We start from the raw sequence: 19,523 nt of genomic DNA, 5'->3' as shown, positions 1-19,523 counted from the left end.
AGGTTTCGAGGCTGACGTTTGGCAACTCGAACCTTCAGCTCCCTCCACAGATTTTCTATGGGATTAAGGTCTGGAGACTGGCTAGGCCACTCCAGGACCTTAATGTGCTTCTTCTTGAGCCACTCCTTTGTTGCCTTGGCCGTGTGTTTTGGGTCATTGTCATGCTGGAATACCCATCCACGACCCATTTTCAATGCCCTGGCTGAGGGAAGGAGGTTCTCACCCAAGATTTGACGGTACATGGCCCCGTCCATCGTCCCTTTGATGCAGTGAAGTTGTCCTGTCCCCTTAGCAGAAAAAACACCCCCAAAGCATAATGTTTCCACCTCCATGTTTGACGGTGGGGATGGTGTTCTTGGGGTCATAGGCAACATTCCTCCTCCTCCAAACACGGCGAGTTGAGTTGATGCCAAAGAGCTCGATTTTGGTCTCATCTGACCACAACACTTTCACCCAGTTCTCCTCTGAATCATTCAGATGTTCATTGGCAAACTTCAGACGGCCCTGTATATGTGCTTTCTTGAGCAGGGGGGACCTTTGCGGGCGCTGCAGGATTTCAGTCCTTCACGGCGTAGTGTGTTACCAATTGTTTTCTTGGTGACTATGGTCCCAGCTGCCTTGAGATCATTGACAAGATCCTCCCGTGTAGTTCTGGGCTGATTCCTCACCATTCTTATGATCATTGCAACTCCACGAGGTGAGATCTTGCATGGAGCCCCAGGCCGAGGGAGATTGACAGTTATTTAGTGTTGCTTCCATTTGCGAATAATCGCACCAACTGTTGTCACCTTCTCACCAAGCTGCTTGGCGATGGTCTTGTAGCCCATTCCAGCCTTGTGTAGGTCTACAATCTTGTCCCTGACATCCTTGGAGAGCTCTTTGGTCTTGGCCATGGTGGAGAGTTTGGAATCTGATTGATTGATTGCTTCTGTGGACAGGTGTTTTTTGTACAGGTAACAAGCTGAGATTAGGAGCACTCCCTTTAAGAGTGTGCTCCTAATCTCAGCTTGTTACCTGTATAAAAGACACCTGGGAGCCAGAAATCTTTCTGATTGACAGGGGGTCAAATACTCATTTCCCTCATTAAAATGCTAATCAAAATGTGTTTTTCTGGATTTTTTTGTTGTTATTCTGTCTCTCACTGTTCAAATAAACCTACCATTAAAATTATAGACTGATCATTTCTTTGTCAGTGGGCAAATGTACAAAATCAGCAGGGGATCCCTCACTGTATTTACCAACATATTTCACATATAGTACATGGATTACAAACTATTGGAAAAAGCAACAATCATAGCAAAATATCAACTTAATTCTTAGCAAAACATCATTAGACATGTAAATAATATCATACTTTTTTATTTTACCAAAACAGTTATTTTAGCTAAATTACAGTTAATTTTCGTATTCTGTAAAACAAAAATTTACTTTTTTTACTTATATATTCTGAAGCTTTTTTCCAAAGTACAATCCACATCAGTACTAAAATGCTTGATTTACCATCATATGATTGTGGTATCATTTAGTTTTTAGAATTTTTAAGTAGATATCATTTTTTTAATGTGGTAAAAACGACTTCCATTTAAATGAGAAGTACACCAACATTTGAAATATACTTAATTTTATTGACAAAAAGTGATTCATCCATTGATCCTGAGATATAATGACCAAAAATATGGCTTAGTTTTCTTTATTTACTCACCCCACAGCCAGCATTAGCATCGCTGCTAGTGAAACAATGGGAGTGGTAGGGCCTATGGCAGGATGCTTCAAAAAAGCTTGCCCAAATCCTCAAAGTCACTTCAAACCAAATTTTATAGCAACCAAAATACCTTAACAAGTTGTACATATATAATATTGGAGGGGATTATAGGAATTCTGGTATTTATATAAATATTTTTCATAGAATACACACCAATACAGCACTATGTGTACATTCAGGGGGTAGCTGGTTTCTGTATTACAGTTCTACCAAGTATTCATACCACTGACATACTTTTACGAGCTGTTTTGACTGTAACTAAGCCTATATCTAAGGTCATTTACATTCTTTACACACCCATATCTAGTTATAACCAGTTATAACCATAGACGAGTACATCTGGTGCTCCATCTCTGCAGGGGATCTGTCCATCAGGTCAAGATCACTCCAACAGGTCCCCGTCACCCTCTGAGGATATGAATAATGTAATATTATGTCTCCAGAGAAACCTGGATTCAAATAAATACTTTTTTAGATTTTCCCTAAAATAACTACTTTTCGGAGATTACACACCAATACAGCTCTCTTTGTATATTCAGTGTATCTGAGTTCTGTATTGCAGTTCTATCAAGTATTTATACCATTGGCAGACATTTATATCATTGGCAGATTTTTTATATGCACAAAAATAAGGTAATTTTAGTTTTGTACAGTCATACGATATTTGGAATAGAAAAGTACAATCTTAGGCGAGTACATGGGGAGCTATAACTCTGCAGATGATCTGTCTATCTGGTCAAAATCACTGATACAGGTCCCCCTCCACCCCTCTGGTGGTATGGATAACCTGTTATGTCTCCAGAGAAACCTAGATTCAAATAAAGGTCCTATCTATCAAATTACTATAGGCGGAATTAGGTGCTTTAGGCTGGGGTGAACATTTTAATACAAAAACACTAAACAATGATTTTGATTTATTAAGAACTAGTTGATTGACAAAGTCATACAAAATTGGAAGAATTGAATAAACAACCTTTGGGCTATGATAAAAAATAAAAATAAACGCCTCTGGGATCTGTAGTTTGAGGGTTAAGTTACTATGCTTATATTAGTTCTATTGAGACACTAAGAGTCTGTTTCTGGTGTAACTTGCTCTTTACTAAATGTCTTTATTCAAATCAAATTGTATTTGTGCGCCGAATACAACAGGTGTAAACCTTACCGTGAAATGTTTACTTGCAAGCCGTTAAACAACAATGCCGTTTTAAGAAAACAGAGTTAAGAAAATATTTACTAAATAAACTAAAGTAAAAAATAAAATAAAATAAAAAGTAACACAATAAAATATCAATAATGAGGTTATATATAGGGGTTACCGGTACCAAGTCAATGTGCGGGGGTACAGGTCAGTCGAGGTCATTTGTGCATGTAAGTAGGGGTAAAGTGACTATGCATAGATAATAAACAGCAAGTAGCAGCTGTGTAAAAACAAAGGGGGGGGGGGGTCAATGCAAATAGTCCGGGTGGCCATTTGATGAATTGTTCAGCAGTCTTATGGCTTGGGGATAGAAGCTGTTAAGGAGCCTTTTGGACCTAGACTTGGCGCTCCGGTACCGCTTGCTGTGCGGTAGCAGAGAGAACAGTCTATGACTTGGGTGACTGGAGTCTTTGAAAAAAATGTTGGCTTTCCAATTTTTGGGGTCCTGGATGGCAGGAAGCTTGGCCCCAGTGATGTACTGGGCCGTACGCACTACCCTCTGTAGCGCCTTCCTCTGACACCGCCTGGTATAGGGGTCCTGGATGGCAGGAAGCTTGGCCCCAGTGATGTACTGGGCCGTACGCACTACCCTCTGTAGCGCCTTCCTCTGACACCGCCTGGTATAGGGGTCCTGGATGGCAGGAAGCTTGGCCCCAGTGATGTACTGGGCCGTACGCACTACCCTCTGTAGCGCCTTCCTCTGACACCGCCTGGTATAGGGGTCCTGGATGGCAGGAAGCTTTGCCCCAGTGATGTACTGGGCCGTACGCACTACCCTCTGTAGCGCCTTCCTCTGACACCGCCTGGTATAGGGGTCCTGGATGGCAGGAAGCTTTGCCCCAGTGATGTACTGGGCCGTACGCACTACCCTCTGTAGCGCCTTCCTCTGACACCGCCTGGTATAGGGGTCCTGGATGGCAGGAAGCTTGGCCCCAGTGATGTACTGGGCCGTACGCACTACCCTCTGTAGCGCCTTACGGTCAGATGCCAAGCAGTTGCCATACCAGGCGGTGATGCAACCGGTCAGGATGCTCTCAATGTTGCAGCTGTAGAACTTTTTGAGGATCTGGGGACCCATGCCAAATCTTCTCAGTCGCCTGAGGGGGAAAAGGCGTTGTCGTGCCCTCTTCACATTAGGAATAATAATTAGGTTATTAAGGATTGGCCAGTAACACATTACTTATAATGTTTGAGTAAGAAAAGCCCTTAATTAAGGCTCACTATATGGCTAATAAGACATAATAAAGGATTTATTAGCTACTTGTATACATACTTATAAACTACAGATTAGTGGCTAATATGTGTCCCTTAAATAAAGTGTAATCCCAAAATCTATAGCAAGCACTTCACGATCAAGGGATTCAAGATAAACCAATAAACCAATACATTGTGTAGTATAGTTTTCTAGTATACTACAACATTTCTATAGTAGGCACTACATGATTGAGGCATACTACACTGTGTAGTATAGTATTCTACAGTATACTAATGTTTACCACAGCATACTCTAGAATTCTAGTATTTTAAAGTAAACTGTAGTATTTTTTCATGTGGGGTGGTCAACATTACAGTCCACAACATTTACATTTACGTCATTTAGCAGACGCTCTTATCCAAAGCGACTTACAAATAGGTAGAAGGATTACTTTATCCTATCCCAGGTATTCCTTAAAGAGGTGGGGTTTCAAATGTCAGTTGGTATTGCATGGCGCTTGCAATGCCAGGGTTGTGGGTTCGATTCCCACGGGGGACCAGTATGAAATGTATCCACTCAATGCTGTAAGTCGCTCTGCATAAGCGCGTCTGCTAACTGACTAAAATGTAGGAGTTCATCTTACATAAATCAGGATTGACCGGAGAATTGCAACGTTTAACTGGAGCTAACTCTGCAAATAGCACTATCGGGTGATTTAAAAAGTCATAGTCGATCAATAATATAATAATACTCTTAGCAAAAATGTTTATCTTTAATTTTTCAATCTGTAGAAGCTATGAGAATAGAACGGTTCAGAGCTTTTGTGAAACATCACAGCACAGTGGAAAAATATATGGCAAATAAAAATCAAAACTGGATGGTGTTCAGAGATAGATGGGAGGGGTTGAGTGGAGCTGAAGGATGGGACTAAAAATAAACAAAAGCTAACTATTGTAAAATATACTGTGTCCGTAAAATGTATATAGTATGTATAAGCTGGAAGTAGAAGCCTATATGTTGTTGTCCATTAGTTAACTCCAATTAGGGGAGGGGTGGTGGGGTTAGGGAAAAATAATAAAGTACAATTTATAGATACATATTTTAGATATATATTTACAAAAATATATATGGGGGATTGGAAATGATGCAGACAATTACATTGATGGAAGCCACAATCTATCTGCAATATTAAAGCTGATCTTTGCTTCTGGAGAATTGGTGAAAAGAACATCCCTGCAGGGGATCTTTTCATTATGGACCACAACCGGCAACAATTCAAGTTTTTATTTGCTAAACGGGAGAAAATAAAATGTTCTATTAGGTACCTGGCTGGCTTGTGTGAGCCTGCATGCTGGTGTGGTGCTGGTGAGTTATTGGGAGAGGTTGTGGTGGTGATAACCATAACAAGTACAGACGGGGGACTGGTGATGTATTTTGCACGCATGCACACACGCTCACACACACTCGCATAAACTCACACACACACACACACACACACACACACACACACACACACACACACACACACACACACACACACACACACACACACACACACACACACACACACACACACACACACACACACACACACACACACACACACACGGGATGGACGGAACACACCCAGACTCTTACACAACGTGTCTAAGTCAAATCGGACATGACACACACACACCTGGACACACACACCTAGGCGGGAGAAACAGTGGCCCTCGTCAGGCTAGGACAGGGGTATGGAAACCCCATACAGTCTGGGTCCTTGGTGACGACCACATCATACTCTATTCACCCACCAAACAGCAAACTCAGCCCAGACTTGCCCTGCCCTGCTGAGATTCAGGAGATAGAACACACTGACATTACCATGGTATCCTGCCATTCCTAGTCAACAGAACAAATGTTTTTTCCACAACATGAAACACGTGTGGGTGACGCTTGCAGTGTGTTTAGAGAATTTAAAGTGGTAGTCTAGTGAAGAGCTAAAACCAAAGGACCACCGTGTGCCTCTGAGTCGTCCCACTGAGTGAAAACCTAAACAGTTTTTAAAATACTTTATAAATTATTTTTCTACAAATTCCTTCTTCCCCCTCTCCATAACTCTCTCTGTCACCATCTCTCTCTATCTCTATGTCTCTCTCTATCTCTATGTCTCTCTCTCTCTCTGTCTCTCTCTCTGTCTCTCTCTCTCGCTCTCTCTCTCTCTCTCTCTCTCTCTCTCTCTCTCTCTCTCTCTCTCTCTCTCTCTCTCTCTCTCTCTCTCTCTCTCTCTCTCTCTCTCTCTCTCTCTCTATATATATATATATATATATCTCTCTCTCTCTCTCTCTCTCTCTCTCTCTGTCTCTCTGTCTCTCCGTATCTCTCTGTCTCTCTCCTCTCTGTCTCCCTGTCTGTCTCTGATCATGGGGTGTGTTTTGTGGGTACTGCAGGTGTGAGTCATTATCCCTCTGACATTACACTGCCCAGCAGGACTGCTGAGTCATAGCATCCACACGTGTGTGTGTGTGTATAAGCGTGTCTTTCCGCCTGTTTTGTCCGTGCCGCCCATCTCATTTCTCAGCACCTCGATAAGGGTTTGGCAATCTCATGTTTGTAGGTCTGCAGGAAAAAAACAGTCTGTCTGGACGAATACAATGACTTGTCTGGACACTGATAGACAAAACACAAACACCATCCAACCAACGACGCCTCCCAGCATTCCATTAACCTTTGACTTAATCAAAGCATCCAATGGCAAGTAGCTAAATTAATCATCATGTTTGAGACAGGAAGATATAGGCTACCTGCCAGTAAAACGGGCTGTAAAAACAATTATCCTCTTGGTCAATACAGTCTGTCTGTCTGTCTGTCTGTCTGTCTGTCTGTCTGTCTGTCTGTCTGTCTGTCTGTCTGTCTGTCTGTCTGTCTGTCTGTCTGTCTGTCTGTCTGTCTGTCTGCCTGCATGTCTGTCTGTCTGTCTGTCTGTCTGTCTGTCTGTCTGTCTGCCTGTATGTTTCTACATATCTATCTATCAGCCCTGACTGACAAAACCTGATCCTCTTTCCAACCCATAGCCAACCCATTCCACAAAACACCATCACACATCTCAGTGACTCATTTATCGCACCTCTGTGCAAACACACGTCAGTCAACCTAAATGTACAGGCCCCTTGGCCCTTTACCGCATTTCCAGGCAGTCATTCCGCAGAGTAAAGTTTATTTAAAGATCTCGAACTTTCATCTGTCAAGACAAGTAAAAACAAGACCTGCAGAAATGTTTCCTATAACCTGTTTTACGTGCTACTGCAAAAGCTCTAATTCAGGTACAGTAAAGGAAAAAACACCCAAGCTTCTACTATTATGACACTCCTTTAACGACCTGCAGAAATCTCCCTAAAACTGGTTTTATGTGCTGCTACAATTTTGTCCCAGAACTCTTATTCGGTAACAGTTAAACTAAGCACATTATAGTACCTTACTGACAAGAAAAAAACGCCCTACATTCAGCCAATACCACCCTCCTCCTTTTGATCAAATCAAATTGTATTTGTTACAATGGTTGGGTACAACAGGTACCTTACAGTGAAACACTTACTTACAAGCTCTTTCCCAAATAAGTTAAATAGGAAAAATGTAAAACACATGAAAAATAACAACTATCCACTCTCTCTCTCTCTCTCTCTCTCTCTCTCTCTCTCTCTCTCTCTCTCTCTCTCTCTCTCTCTCTCTCTCTCTCTCTCTCTCTCTCTCTCTCTCTCTCTCTCTCTCTCTCTCTCTCTCTCTCTCTCTCTCTCTCTCTCTCTCTCTCTCTCTCTCTCTCTCTCTCTCTCTCTCTCTCTCTCTCTCTCTCTCTCTCTCTCTCTCTCTCTCTCTCTCTCTCTCTCTCTTCTCTCTCTCTCTCTCTCTCTCTCTCTCTCTCTCTCTCTCTCTCTCTCTCTCTCTCTCTCTCTCTCTCTCTTTCTCTCTCTCTCTCCTCCTCTCTCAATTTAATTCAATTTCAATTTAAGTGCTTTATTGGCATGGGAAACATATGTTAGCATTGCCAAAGCAAGTGAAGTAGATAATAATGGCCATTCATTGGACACTGTGTTAACAAACCTCCAAACGAGCTTCAACGCCATACAACACTCCTTCAGTAGCCTCCAACTGCTCTTAAACACTAGTAAAACTAAATGCATGCTCTTCAATCGAACGCTGCTTGCACCCGCCCACCCGACTAGAATCACTACTCTCGACGGGTCTGACCTAGAGTATGTGGACAACTACAAATGCCTAGGTGTCTGGTTAGACTGTAAACTCTCCTTCCAGACTCACATTAAGCAACTCCAATCCAAAGTTAAATCTAGAATCAGCTTCCTATTTCGCAACAAAGCCTCCACTCATGCTGCCAAACATGCCCTCATAAAACTGACTATCCTACCGATCCTTGACTTCGGCGATGTCATTTACAAAATAGCCTCCAACACTCTACTCAGCAAATTGGATGTAGTCTATCACAGTGCCATCTGTTTTGTCACCAAAGCCCCATATACAGTGGGGAGAACAAGTATTTATACTGTATGATATACTGCCGATTTTGCAGGTTTTCCTACTGACAAAGCATGTAGAGATCTGTAATTTTTATCATAGGTACATTTCAACTGTGAAATCCAGAAAATCACATTGTATGATTTTTAAGTAATTAATTTGCATTTTATTGCATGACATAAGTATTTGATACATCAGAAAAGCAGAACTTAATATTTGGTACAGAAACCTTTGTTTGCAATTACAGAGATCATATGTTTCCTGTAGGTCTTGACCAGGTTTGCACACACTGCAGCAGGGATTTTGGCCCACTCCTCCATACAGACCTTCTCCAGATCCTTCAGCTCCCTCCAAAGATTTTCTATTTGGTTCAGGTCTGGAGACTGGCTAGGCCACACCAGGACCTTGAGATGCTTCTTACAGAGCCACTCCTTAGTTGCCCTGGCTGTGTGTTTCGGGTCATTGTCATGCTGGAAGACCCAGCCACGACCCATCTTCAATGCTCTTACTGAGGGAAGGAGGTTGTTGGCCAAGATCTCGCGATACATGGCCCCATCCATCCTCCCCTCAATACGGTGCAGTCGTCCTGTCCCCTTTGCAGAAAAGCATCCCCAAAGAATGATGTTTCCACCTCCATGCTTCACGGTTGGGATGGTGTTCTTGGGGTTGTACTCATCCTTCTTCTTCCTCCAAACACGGCGAGTGGAGTTTAGACCAAAAAGCTCTATTTTTGTCTCATCAGACCACATGACCTTCTCCCATTCCTCCTCTGGATCATCCAGATGGTCATTGGCAAACTTCAGACGGGCCTGGACATGCGCTGGCTTGAGCAGGGGGACCTTGCATGCGCTGCAGGATTTTAATCCATGACGGCGTAGTGTGTTACTAATGGTTTTCTTTGAGACTGTGGTCCCAGCTCTCTTCAGGTCATTGACCAGGTCCTGCCGTGTAGTTCTGGGCTGATCCCTCACCTTCCTCATGATCATTGATGCCCCACGAGGTGAGATCTTGCATGGAGCCCCAGACCGAGGCTGATTGACCGTCATCTTGAACTTCTTCCATTTTCTAATAATTGCGCCAACAGTTGTTGCCTTCTCACCAAGCTGCTTGCCTATTGTCCTGTAGCCCATCCCAGCCTTGTGCAGGTCTACAATTTTATCCCTGATGTCCTTACACAGCTCTCTGGTCTTGGCCATTGTGGAGAGGTTGGAGTCTGTTTGATTGAGTGTGTGGACAGGTGTCTTTTTATATAGGTAACGAGTTCAAACAGGTGCAGTTAATACAGGTAATGAGTGGAGAACAGGAGGGCTTCTTAAAGAAAAACTAACAGGTCTGTGAGAGCTGGAATTCTTACTGGTTGGTAGGTGATCAAATACTTATGTCATGCAATAAAATGCAAATTAATTACTTAAAAATCATACAATGTGATTTTCTGGATTTTTGTTTTAGATTCCGTCTCTCACAGTTGAAGTGTACCTATGATAGAAATTACAGACCTCTACATGCTTTGTAAGTAGGAAAACCTGCAAAATCGGCAGTGTATCAAATACTTGTTCTCCCCACTGTATATGCAGTGTTGTAACAATGTGCAAATAGTTAAAGTACAAATGGGAAAATAAATAAACATAAATATGGGTTGTATTTACAATGGTGTTTGTTCTTCACTGGTTGCCCTTTTCTTGTGGCAACAGGTCACAAATCTTGCTGCTGTGATGGCACACTGTGGTTTTTCACCCAGTAGATAAGGGAGTTTATAAAAATTGGTTTTGTTTTCGAATTCTTTGTGGATCTCAGTAATCTGAGGGAAATATGTGTCTCTAATATGGTCATACATTTGGCAGGAGGTTAGGAAGTGCAGCTCAGATCCACCTCATTTTGTGGGCAGTATGCACATAGTCATTTCTCTCTCTCTCCTTTTTCTCTTTCCTGTCTCTCTCTCTTTCCCTCTATGTTGAATAAACCTCTCTATTTCCCTAACTCCTCTGTCTTCATTTGTCTGTTGCACAATCTAGTGGTCTGGCTGTGTGCACAGTAGTGGTGTGTGTGTGTGTATGTGAGTGAGTGAGTGTGTGTGTGTGTGTGTGTGTGTGTGTGTGTGTGTGTGTGAATGTGCGTGTGCGTGAGTGGGTGTGTGTGTGCGCGTGTGAGTGAGTGTGTGCGCGTGTGTATGTGTGTGTGAGTGTGTGAGATCACACACACACACACTCACTCACACACACACACACACACACACACACACACACACACACACACACACTCACTTACACACACACAGATACACACACACACACAAACACACATACAGATACACACATACACACTCACTCACACACAGATACACACACACTCACTCACTCACACACACACACTCACACACTTACTCACTCACTCACACACATACACACACACACACTCACACACACACACACACACACACACACACACACACACACACATACACACACCATCACTCACACTCACACAGATACACACACACACACACACACACACACACGACACTCGACCTCACTCACACACTCCGCCCCAATAGATCCACAGACGATGCTGCACTATATACATAGACATGGAATCACTGGCCACTTTAATAATGGAACACTAGTCACTTTAATAATGTTTACATACTGCTTTACTCATCTCATATGTATATACTGTATTATATTCTACTGTATTTTAGTCAATGCCACTCCGACATTGCTCGTCCTAACATTTATATATTTCTTAATTCAATTATTATTAGATTTGTGTATTGTTGTGAATTGTTAAATACTACTGCACTGTTGGAGCTAGGAACACAAGCATTTCGCTACACCCACAATAACATCTGCTAAATATGTGTATGTCACCAATAAGATTTGATTTGATTTGAAAGCATGAATAGTCTTTCTCATATTGTAAATAGTCTGTAATTGTTGTATAGAAGAACTAGTGGAGTGTTAGAAAGTCTTGACACTGAGAAAATGGATGCATCATTTCAAGCCAACATTTTCCAGGAAATGCAATATAGTATTAGAGTTCAATGAGGGAGGGAGAGAGAGAGAGAGAGGTAAAGAGAGCGAGAGAGAGAGAGAGAGAGAGAGAGAGAGAGAGAGAGAGAGAGAGAGAGAGAGAGAGAGAGAGAGAGAGAGAGAGAGAGAGAGAGAGAGAGCAGATTTACTGTAAGTTAGGACTCATAAAGCATGTAAACCAATGAAGGCCAGGCACCACAGGCTGAAATTACATTTTTGCATCTACAGTACCTATACATTTTGACATTTGTTTGTATTTTGGTCCATTGATATTAGTATTTTCTAAAAGTAAACTAAAAAATGTCAAAATCTTGATGAAAATTTATATTTTCTTTAGTTTATCATACTACTGTCTGAATTGTTATGAAATTGTATCACTTTAATATGGACATACAGCCATAATTACACGTCGTTTAAAACCCCATTTCATAGAGAATGTAACAAGCTGGACTATGTTTAGTAACTTACTTTGAAGAGATGGTGATTGGGTCTAAGTAGATGTTTTGCGTTCGGTAGTCTAAATTCATTGTACTTGTCTTTAACTGCCATTTCCCGAAAGTCAGACTCTTCCCACACGCAACTAATTTTCCTAAACTTCAGATTGTGTGTGGTTATTCTTAGATCATGTTTATTCTCCAGACTTTCCCAGAGGGAATTGTTGATATGTTGTCATTTTTTATTCTTGATAACATTTTCTTTAGAAAAATTTGCCAAAAATGCATTTTACCTACATGTCTTTAGTATTTTACAGATAAAAATATTAAAAAGTATTTACATTTTTACAAATCCACAATCTGCTCTGAGTAAGTCCGGTACTTGAGTGTCTTAACAAAATTAAAACCAAATATTTAGACTGACTTAATCCAGTGTCTCGAAAAATAGATTTGTGAGATATGCATATATGCGCATATTTAATGAGACATCATTACATTTGCATATTTTAATAAAAAATTTCAGAGACAAATCACACAAAAAAGTATTGTATCTACATTCAACTGGTAAAAGTTAATTAGGTTGTAGTGCCTGGCCTTAATCATAATCATATTGAGAAACAACATTTCCAGCCATCACTTCCAAGAAATGCAAGATATCAGATTTAAGTGATGAGTAGATAATGAGTAAAAACAAGTCCTCATCTCATAGGGTACAGCTGTGGAAGTCATTTTGTTAGTTAGATTTCATTTGAACAGATGGTGAGTTGTCTTAGTGAATGATAAAGACGTTTACAGGGCCTGAGGCATAAAGGAGTCTTATAACTCACATTTGAAAAAATCGGAGGTTAGCTTAAAACGTGGTGAATTAGGTATTTTGTAAAAGAGAGAGATGAGGACAGAGTGAGAGAGGGGGATAAGGAGAGAGATAGAGGGAGAGAGATGGAGGGAGAGAGAGAGATGGAAGAGAAAGAGAAAGAGATGAAGAGAGAGGGAGAGAGAGAGAGATGGAAGAGAGAGATCAAAAACATGAAAAAATAGTAAAAAGAGGGGGTATCAGTCAGTCAAGGGTCCTTCAGGTAGAATGAGTCAGTCCCACCATTAATGCCTTCCCCATGGCTACACGTTCTATGAATAATGGTTCCCAGGGACTGATTAATTTATTTTCTGACTCATAGTGTCTATACTGGTTTGGGATACCCCACATTTTTGTACATGCATTGTACAGCGAGTATGTCATGATATATGATACACACGCACACACACACACACACACACACACACACACACACACACACACACACACACACACAAACACACACACACACACACACACACACACACACACACACACACACACACTGAGAGAAGCATAAACATATACACACTCACCCACACATATCTTTGGCACTCTGGGAAATGACAACAGGAAATGACTTAATGGCGGTTCTAGAATGAGAAGAGCATATGCACGTGACAGATTAGAGACACATATCCTGACACAAGACAAAAAGTATGAACACACACATCTGGAATTGAGTATTGTATTTCACTACTTTTCCCAGCAATATGTCCCTTGATTACCAGTTAAATATCCTCATTCTTACTAACGCCCCAGTTATATTATGTTATGGAAAGTACACCAATCCAGGCATCATTACAAAAACCTTTGAAACAACAACAACAACAGAATAGATTGCATCACAAATATAATGTTTTTCCTCAGAACATACAGTAGGCCTATCGGACAAACAAATATGCCAAGGTCGTTAGGCCTATGGGACTGTGGTAAAATCGAACAGAAAATGACCAGTAAAATACCATTATTCTTACTAACATCCAATTGACAATAGGCCTACTGTATTCAATTAGTATTACTGTCATGTACTGTTATGGGAAGTACCACAATTAGTTAATCATTACAAAAACCTTTGGAACAACAACAACAACAACAACATAATAATAACAATAATAATAATAATAATAATACTGTAGATTGTGTATGTGTCACAACAGCATTTACAGTAATCCAACAAAATTACTGTATTTATGTGTTAAACTCTCTGAAATTAGATACAAACACAACACACTAGACCTCTAAGCTTTATACAACACACTAGACCTCTAAGCTTTTTACATCACTCTATTTCACAGATTCTGTTCAGGGTGAAATAAGATTAGGAATGGTGATTGTCGATGACGTTAAGGCGGCAGGTACCCTAGCGGTTAAGAGTGTTGGGCCAGTAACTGAAAGTTGGCTGGTTTGAATCCCCAGCCGAATAGATGAAAAATCTATTGATGTGCACTTGAGCAAGGCACTTAACCCTAACTGCTCCTGTAAATCGCTTGGGATAAGAGCGTCTGCTAAAATGACAAAGCAGAAGCTATTATCCAGATGATGATACATTTTTCCTAAATGACCAACGTTTTAGGATCTTGCTAATATAAAAAAATGAACATAGTGGAAATTCCTGAATGACTACTCTTGCTACAGTAGGGTTTAAAGTGAGTGTGTGGTTAGAGTTGAGGTTAGGTTGATGGTCTCTGATCTGGATTAGTAAGAGACCTCCAGGGGAAAGTAAGAGAGAGTTACTTATTTGGAAAGAATTAGAAAAATGACTCAAACTGAAACTACACAGTGGCACCAGGCATGATTTGTGGTTTGTGTGTGGGGTGGGGTAGAGAGAGAGAAAGAGAGAGAGAGAGAGAGAGAGAGAGAGAGAGAGAGAGAGAGAGAGAGAGAGAGAGAGAGAGAGAGAGAGAGAGAGAGAGAGAAAATGTACAGACTCAGTGAGCATAGCCTTGCTATTGAGAAAGTCCGTCGTAGGCAGACCTGGCTCTCAAGAGAAGACAGGCTATGTGCACACTGCCCACAAAATGAGGTGGAAACTGAGCTGCACTTCCTATCCTCCTGCCAAATGTATGACCATATTAGAGACACATATTTCCTTCAGATTACAGCGATCCACAAAGAATTTGAAAACAAACCCAATTTTGATAAACTCCCTTATCTACTGGGTGAAAAACCACAGTGTGCCATCACAGCAGCAATATTTGTGACCTGTTGCCACAAGAAAAGGGCAACCAGTGAAGAACAAACACCATTGTAAATACAACCCACATTTATGTTTTTTTATTTTCCCATTTGTACTTTAACTATTTGCACATTGTTACAACACTGTACAGTCGTAGTCAAAAGTTTTGAGAATGACACAAATATGAATTGCAATTAATTGCAAAGTCCCTCTTTGCAATGAAAATGAACTTAATCCCCAAAAAACATTTCCACTGCATTTCAGCCCTCCCACAAAAGGACCAGCTGACATCATGTCAGTGATTCTCTCGTTAACACAGGTGAGAGTGTTGACGAGGACAAGGCTGGAGATCACTCTGTCATGCTGATTGAGTTAGAATAACAGACTGGAAGCTTTAAAAGGAGGGTGGTGCTTGAAATCATTGTTCTTCCTCTGTTAACCATGGTTACCTGTAAGGAAAGACGTGCCGTCATCATTGCTTTGCACAAAAAGGCCTTCACAGGCAAGGATATTGCTGCTAGTAAGATTGCACCTAAATCAACCATTTATCGGATCATCAAGAACTTCAATGAGAGAGGTTCAATTGTTGTGAAGAAGGCTTCAGGGCGCCCAAGAGGACCCCCGCCGAGAGGACCTACATCCAGACCACAGCCCCACCAGCCACATCCACACCCCCACCCCCACCCCAACCCCAACCCCAACCAATCAACACCACCCCAAGTCAACCATGCCCACACTCCATTTAGGCCCCCTCAGATCAGACCTATGCCCCTCCTACCCACCCCATGCCCCCCACTCCCACAAAGAGGGCCTCAACATGAAAGTCAAACATACGCCCAGGCCGTGAGCAGGCAAACAGGTCCAACCCCACTCTTACACTAGCCCAAGCCAATGGCATGTATCAGATGCTCAGCAGGCTCTGCTCACACTTACTGGTCTGAGGCCAAACCACATGACTAACAACATTGGACACTTTATGGAGCACAAAGCCTTCACTATCTCATCCTGGAATATCCAAGGCCTGAGGTCATCTGCCTTTGGCCTAAAGAGCAGGAACCTGGACTTCACCAAAGAAATCAGAAATACAGACATTGTCATCCTACAAGAAACATGGTATAGAGGAGATGGACCCACTGGTTACAGAGAGCTGGTAGTCCCATCCACCAAACTACCAGGTGTAAAACAGGGAAGGGACTCAGGGAGTATGCTAATTTGGTATAGGGCAGACCTAACTCACTCTATTCAATTAATCAAAACAGGAACATTTTACATTTGGCTAGGAATTCAAAAGGAAACAAAGAAAAATGTCCTCCTGTGTGCTACCTATATCCCCCCACTAGAATCGCCATACTTTAATGAAGACAGCTTCTCCATTCTTGAGGGGGAAATCAATCATTTCCAGACCCAGGGACATGTACTAGTCTGTGGCGTTCTAAATTCCAGAACTGGACAAGAACCTGACACACTCAGCACACAGGGGGACAAACACCTACCTGGAGGTGACAGCATTCCCTCCCCCATATGCCCCCCTAGGCACAACTACAACAACATAACCAACAAAAACGGGTCACAACTCCTGCAGCTCTGTCGCATGCTGGGTATGTACATAGTCAATGGTAGGCTTCGAGGAGACTCCTATGGTAGGTACACCTATAGCTCATCTCTTGGCAGTAGTACTGTAGACTACTTTATCACTGACCTCAACCCAGAGTCTCTCAGAGCGTTCACAGTCAGCCCACTGACACCCCTATCAGATCACAGCAAAATCACAGTCTACTTGAACAGAGCAATACTGAATCATGAGGCATCAAAGCCAAAGGAACTGAATAATATTTAGATATTCTATGGATGGAAGGAAATAGTGTAGAAACCTACCAAAAAACTATTAGGCAACAACAAATTCAATCAGTTTTAGACAACTTCCTGGACAAAACGTTTCACTGTAATAGTGAAGGTGTAAAATTGGCAGTAGAAAGCTTAAACATTATATTTGACCTTTCAGCTTCCCTATCAAATCTAAAGATATCAAGCAGACAACCTAAGAAAATTAACAACAATGACAAATGGTTTGATAAAGAATGCAAAAACCTAAGAAAGAAATTGAGGAACCTATCCAACCAAAAACATAGACACAGAAAACCTGAGCCTTCACTATGGTGAATCACTAAAACAATACAGAAATACACTACGGAAAAAGAAGGAATAGCACGTCAGAAATCAGCTCAATGTAATTGAAGAATCCATAGACTCTAACCACTTCTGGGAAAATTGGAAAACACTAAACAAACAACACGAAGAGTTATCTATCCAAAACTGAGATGTATGGGTAAACCACTTCTCCGAACTTTTTGGCCCTATAGCAAAGAACAAACAGCAAAAACATTTACATGATCAAATACAAATCTTAGAATCAACTATTAAAGACTACCAGAACCCACTGGATTCTCCAATTACATTGAATGAACTACAGGACAAAATAGAAACCCTCCAACCCAAAAAAGGCCTGTGATGTTGATGGTATCCTCAATTAAATGATAAAATATACAGACCACAAATTCCAATTGGCTATACTTAAACTCTTTAACATCATCCTTAGCTCTGGCATCTTTCCCAATATTTGGAACCAAGGACTGATCACCCCAATCTACAAAAGTGGAGACAAATTTGACCCCAATAACTACCGTGGGATATGCGTGAACAGCAACCTTGGGAAAATCCTCTGCATTATCCTTAACTACAGTGAAAACAATGTACTGAGCAAATATCAAATTGGCTTTTTACCAAATTACCGTACAACAGACCACATATTCACCTTGCACACCCTAATTGACAAACAAACAAAACAAAACAAAGGCAAAGTATTATCATGCTTTGTTGATTTCAAAAAAGCTTTTGACTCAATTTGGCATGAGGGTCTGCTATACAAATTGATGGAAAGTGGTGTTGGGGGAAAAACATACAACATTGTAAAATCCATGTACACAAACAACAAGTGTGTGGTAAAAATGGGTAAAAAACACACACATTTCTTTCCACAGGGCTGTGGGGTGAGACAGGGATGCAGTTTAAGCCCCACCCTCTTCAACATATATATCAACGAATTGGCGAGGGCACTAGAACAGCCTGCAGCACCCGGCCTCACGCTACTAGAATCTGAAGTCAAAATGTCTACTGTTTGCTGATGATCTGGTGCTTCTGTCCCCAACCAAGGAGGGCCTACAGCAGCACCTAGATCTTCTGCACAGATTCTGTCAGACCTGGGCCCTGACAGTAAATCTCAGTAAGACAAAAATAAGGGTGTTCCAAAAAAGGTCCAGTTGCCCAGGACTACAAATACAAATTCCATCTAGACACTGTTGCCCTAGAGCACACAAAAAATGACACATACCTCAGCCTAAACATCAGCGCCACAGGTAACTTCCACAAAGTTGTGATCGATCTGAGAGACAAGGCAAGAAGGCCTTCTATGCCATCAAAAGGAACATAAAATTCGACATACCAATTAGGATCTGGTTAAAAATACTTGAATCAGTTATAGAACCCATTGCCCTTTATGGTTATGAGGTGTGGAGTCCGCTCACCAACAAAGAAACACCAAATTGAGACTCTGCTTTCAGAATTCTGCAAAAATATCCTCAGTGTTCAACGTAAAACACCAAATACTGCCTGCAGAACATAATTAGGCCGATACCCGCTAATTATACAAATCCAGAAAAGAGCCATTAAATTCTACAACCACCTAAAAGGAAGCGATTCTCAAACCTTTCATAACAAAGCCATCACCTACAGAGAGATGAACTTGGAGAAGAGTCCCCTAAGCAAACTGGTACAGGGGCTCTGTTCACAAACACAAAAAAAAACACAGAGCCCCAGGACAGCAACACAATTAGACCCTTTCAAATCATGAGAAAACAAAAAGATAATTACATGACACATTGGAAAGAATTAACAAAAAAACAGAGCAAACTAGAATGCTATTTGGCCCTAAACAGAGAGTACACAGTGGCAGAATACCTGACCACTGTGACTGACCCAAACTTAAGGAACTCTTTGACTATGTACAGTGAGCATTGCCTTGCTATTGAGAAAGGCCGCCGTAGGCAGACCTGGCTCTCAAGAGAAGACAGGCTATGTGCACACTGCCCACAAAATAAGGTGGAGACTGAGGTGCACTGCCTAACTTCCTGCCAAATGCATGACATTAGAGACACATACTTCCCTCAGATCACACAGACCCACAAATAATTTGAAAACAAATCCAATTTGGATAAACTTCCATATCTTTTGGGTGAAATACCACAGTGTTCAATCACAGCAGCAATCACAGCAGCACGATTTGTGACCAGTTGCCACAAGAAAAGGGCAAC

The sequence above is a fragment of the Coregonus clupeaformis genome, chromosome 39 (genome assembly GCF_020615455.1).
Source record: "Coregonus clupeaformis isolate EN_2021a chromosome 39, ASM2061545v1, whole genome shotgun sequence".
NCBI lineage: Eukaryota > Metazoa > Chordata > Actinopteri > Salmoniformes > Salmonidae > Coregonus > Coregonus clupeaformis.
Note: the sequence above shows the minus strand (reverse complement) of the source record.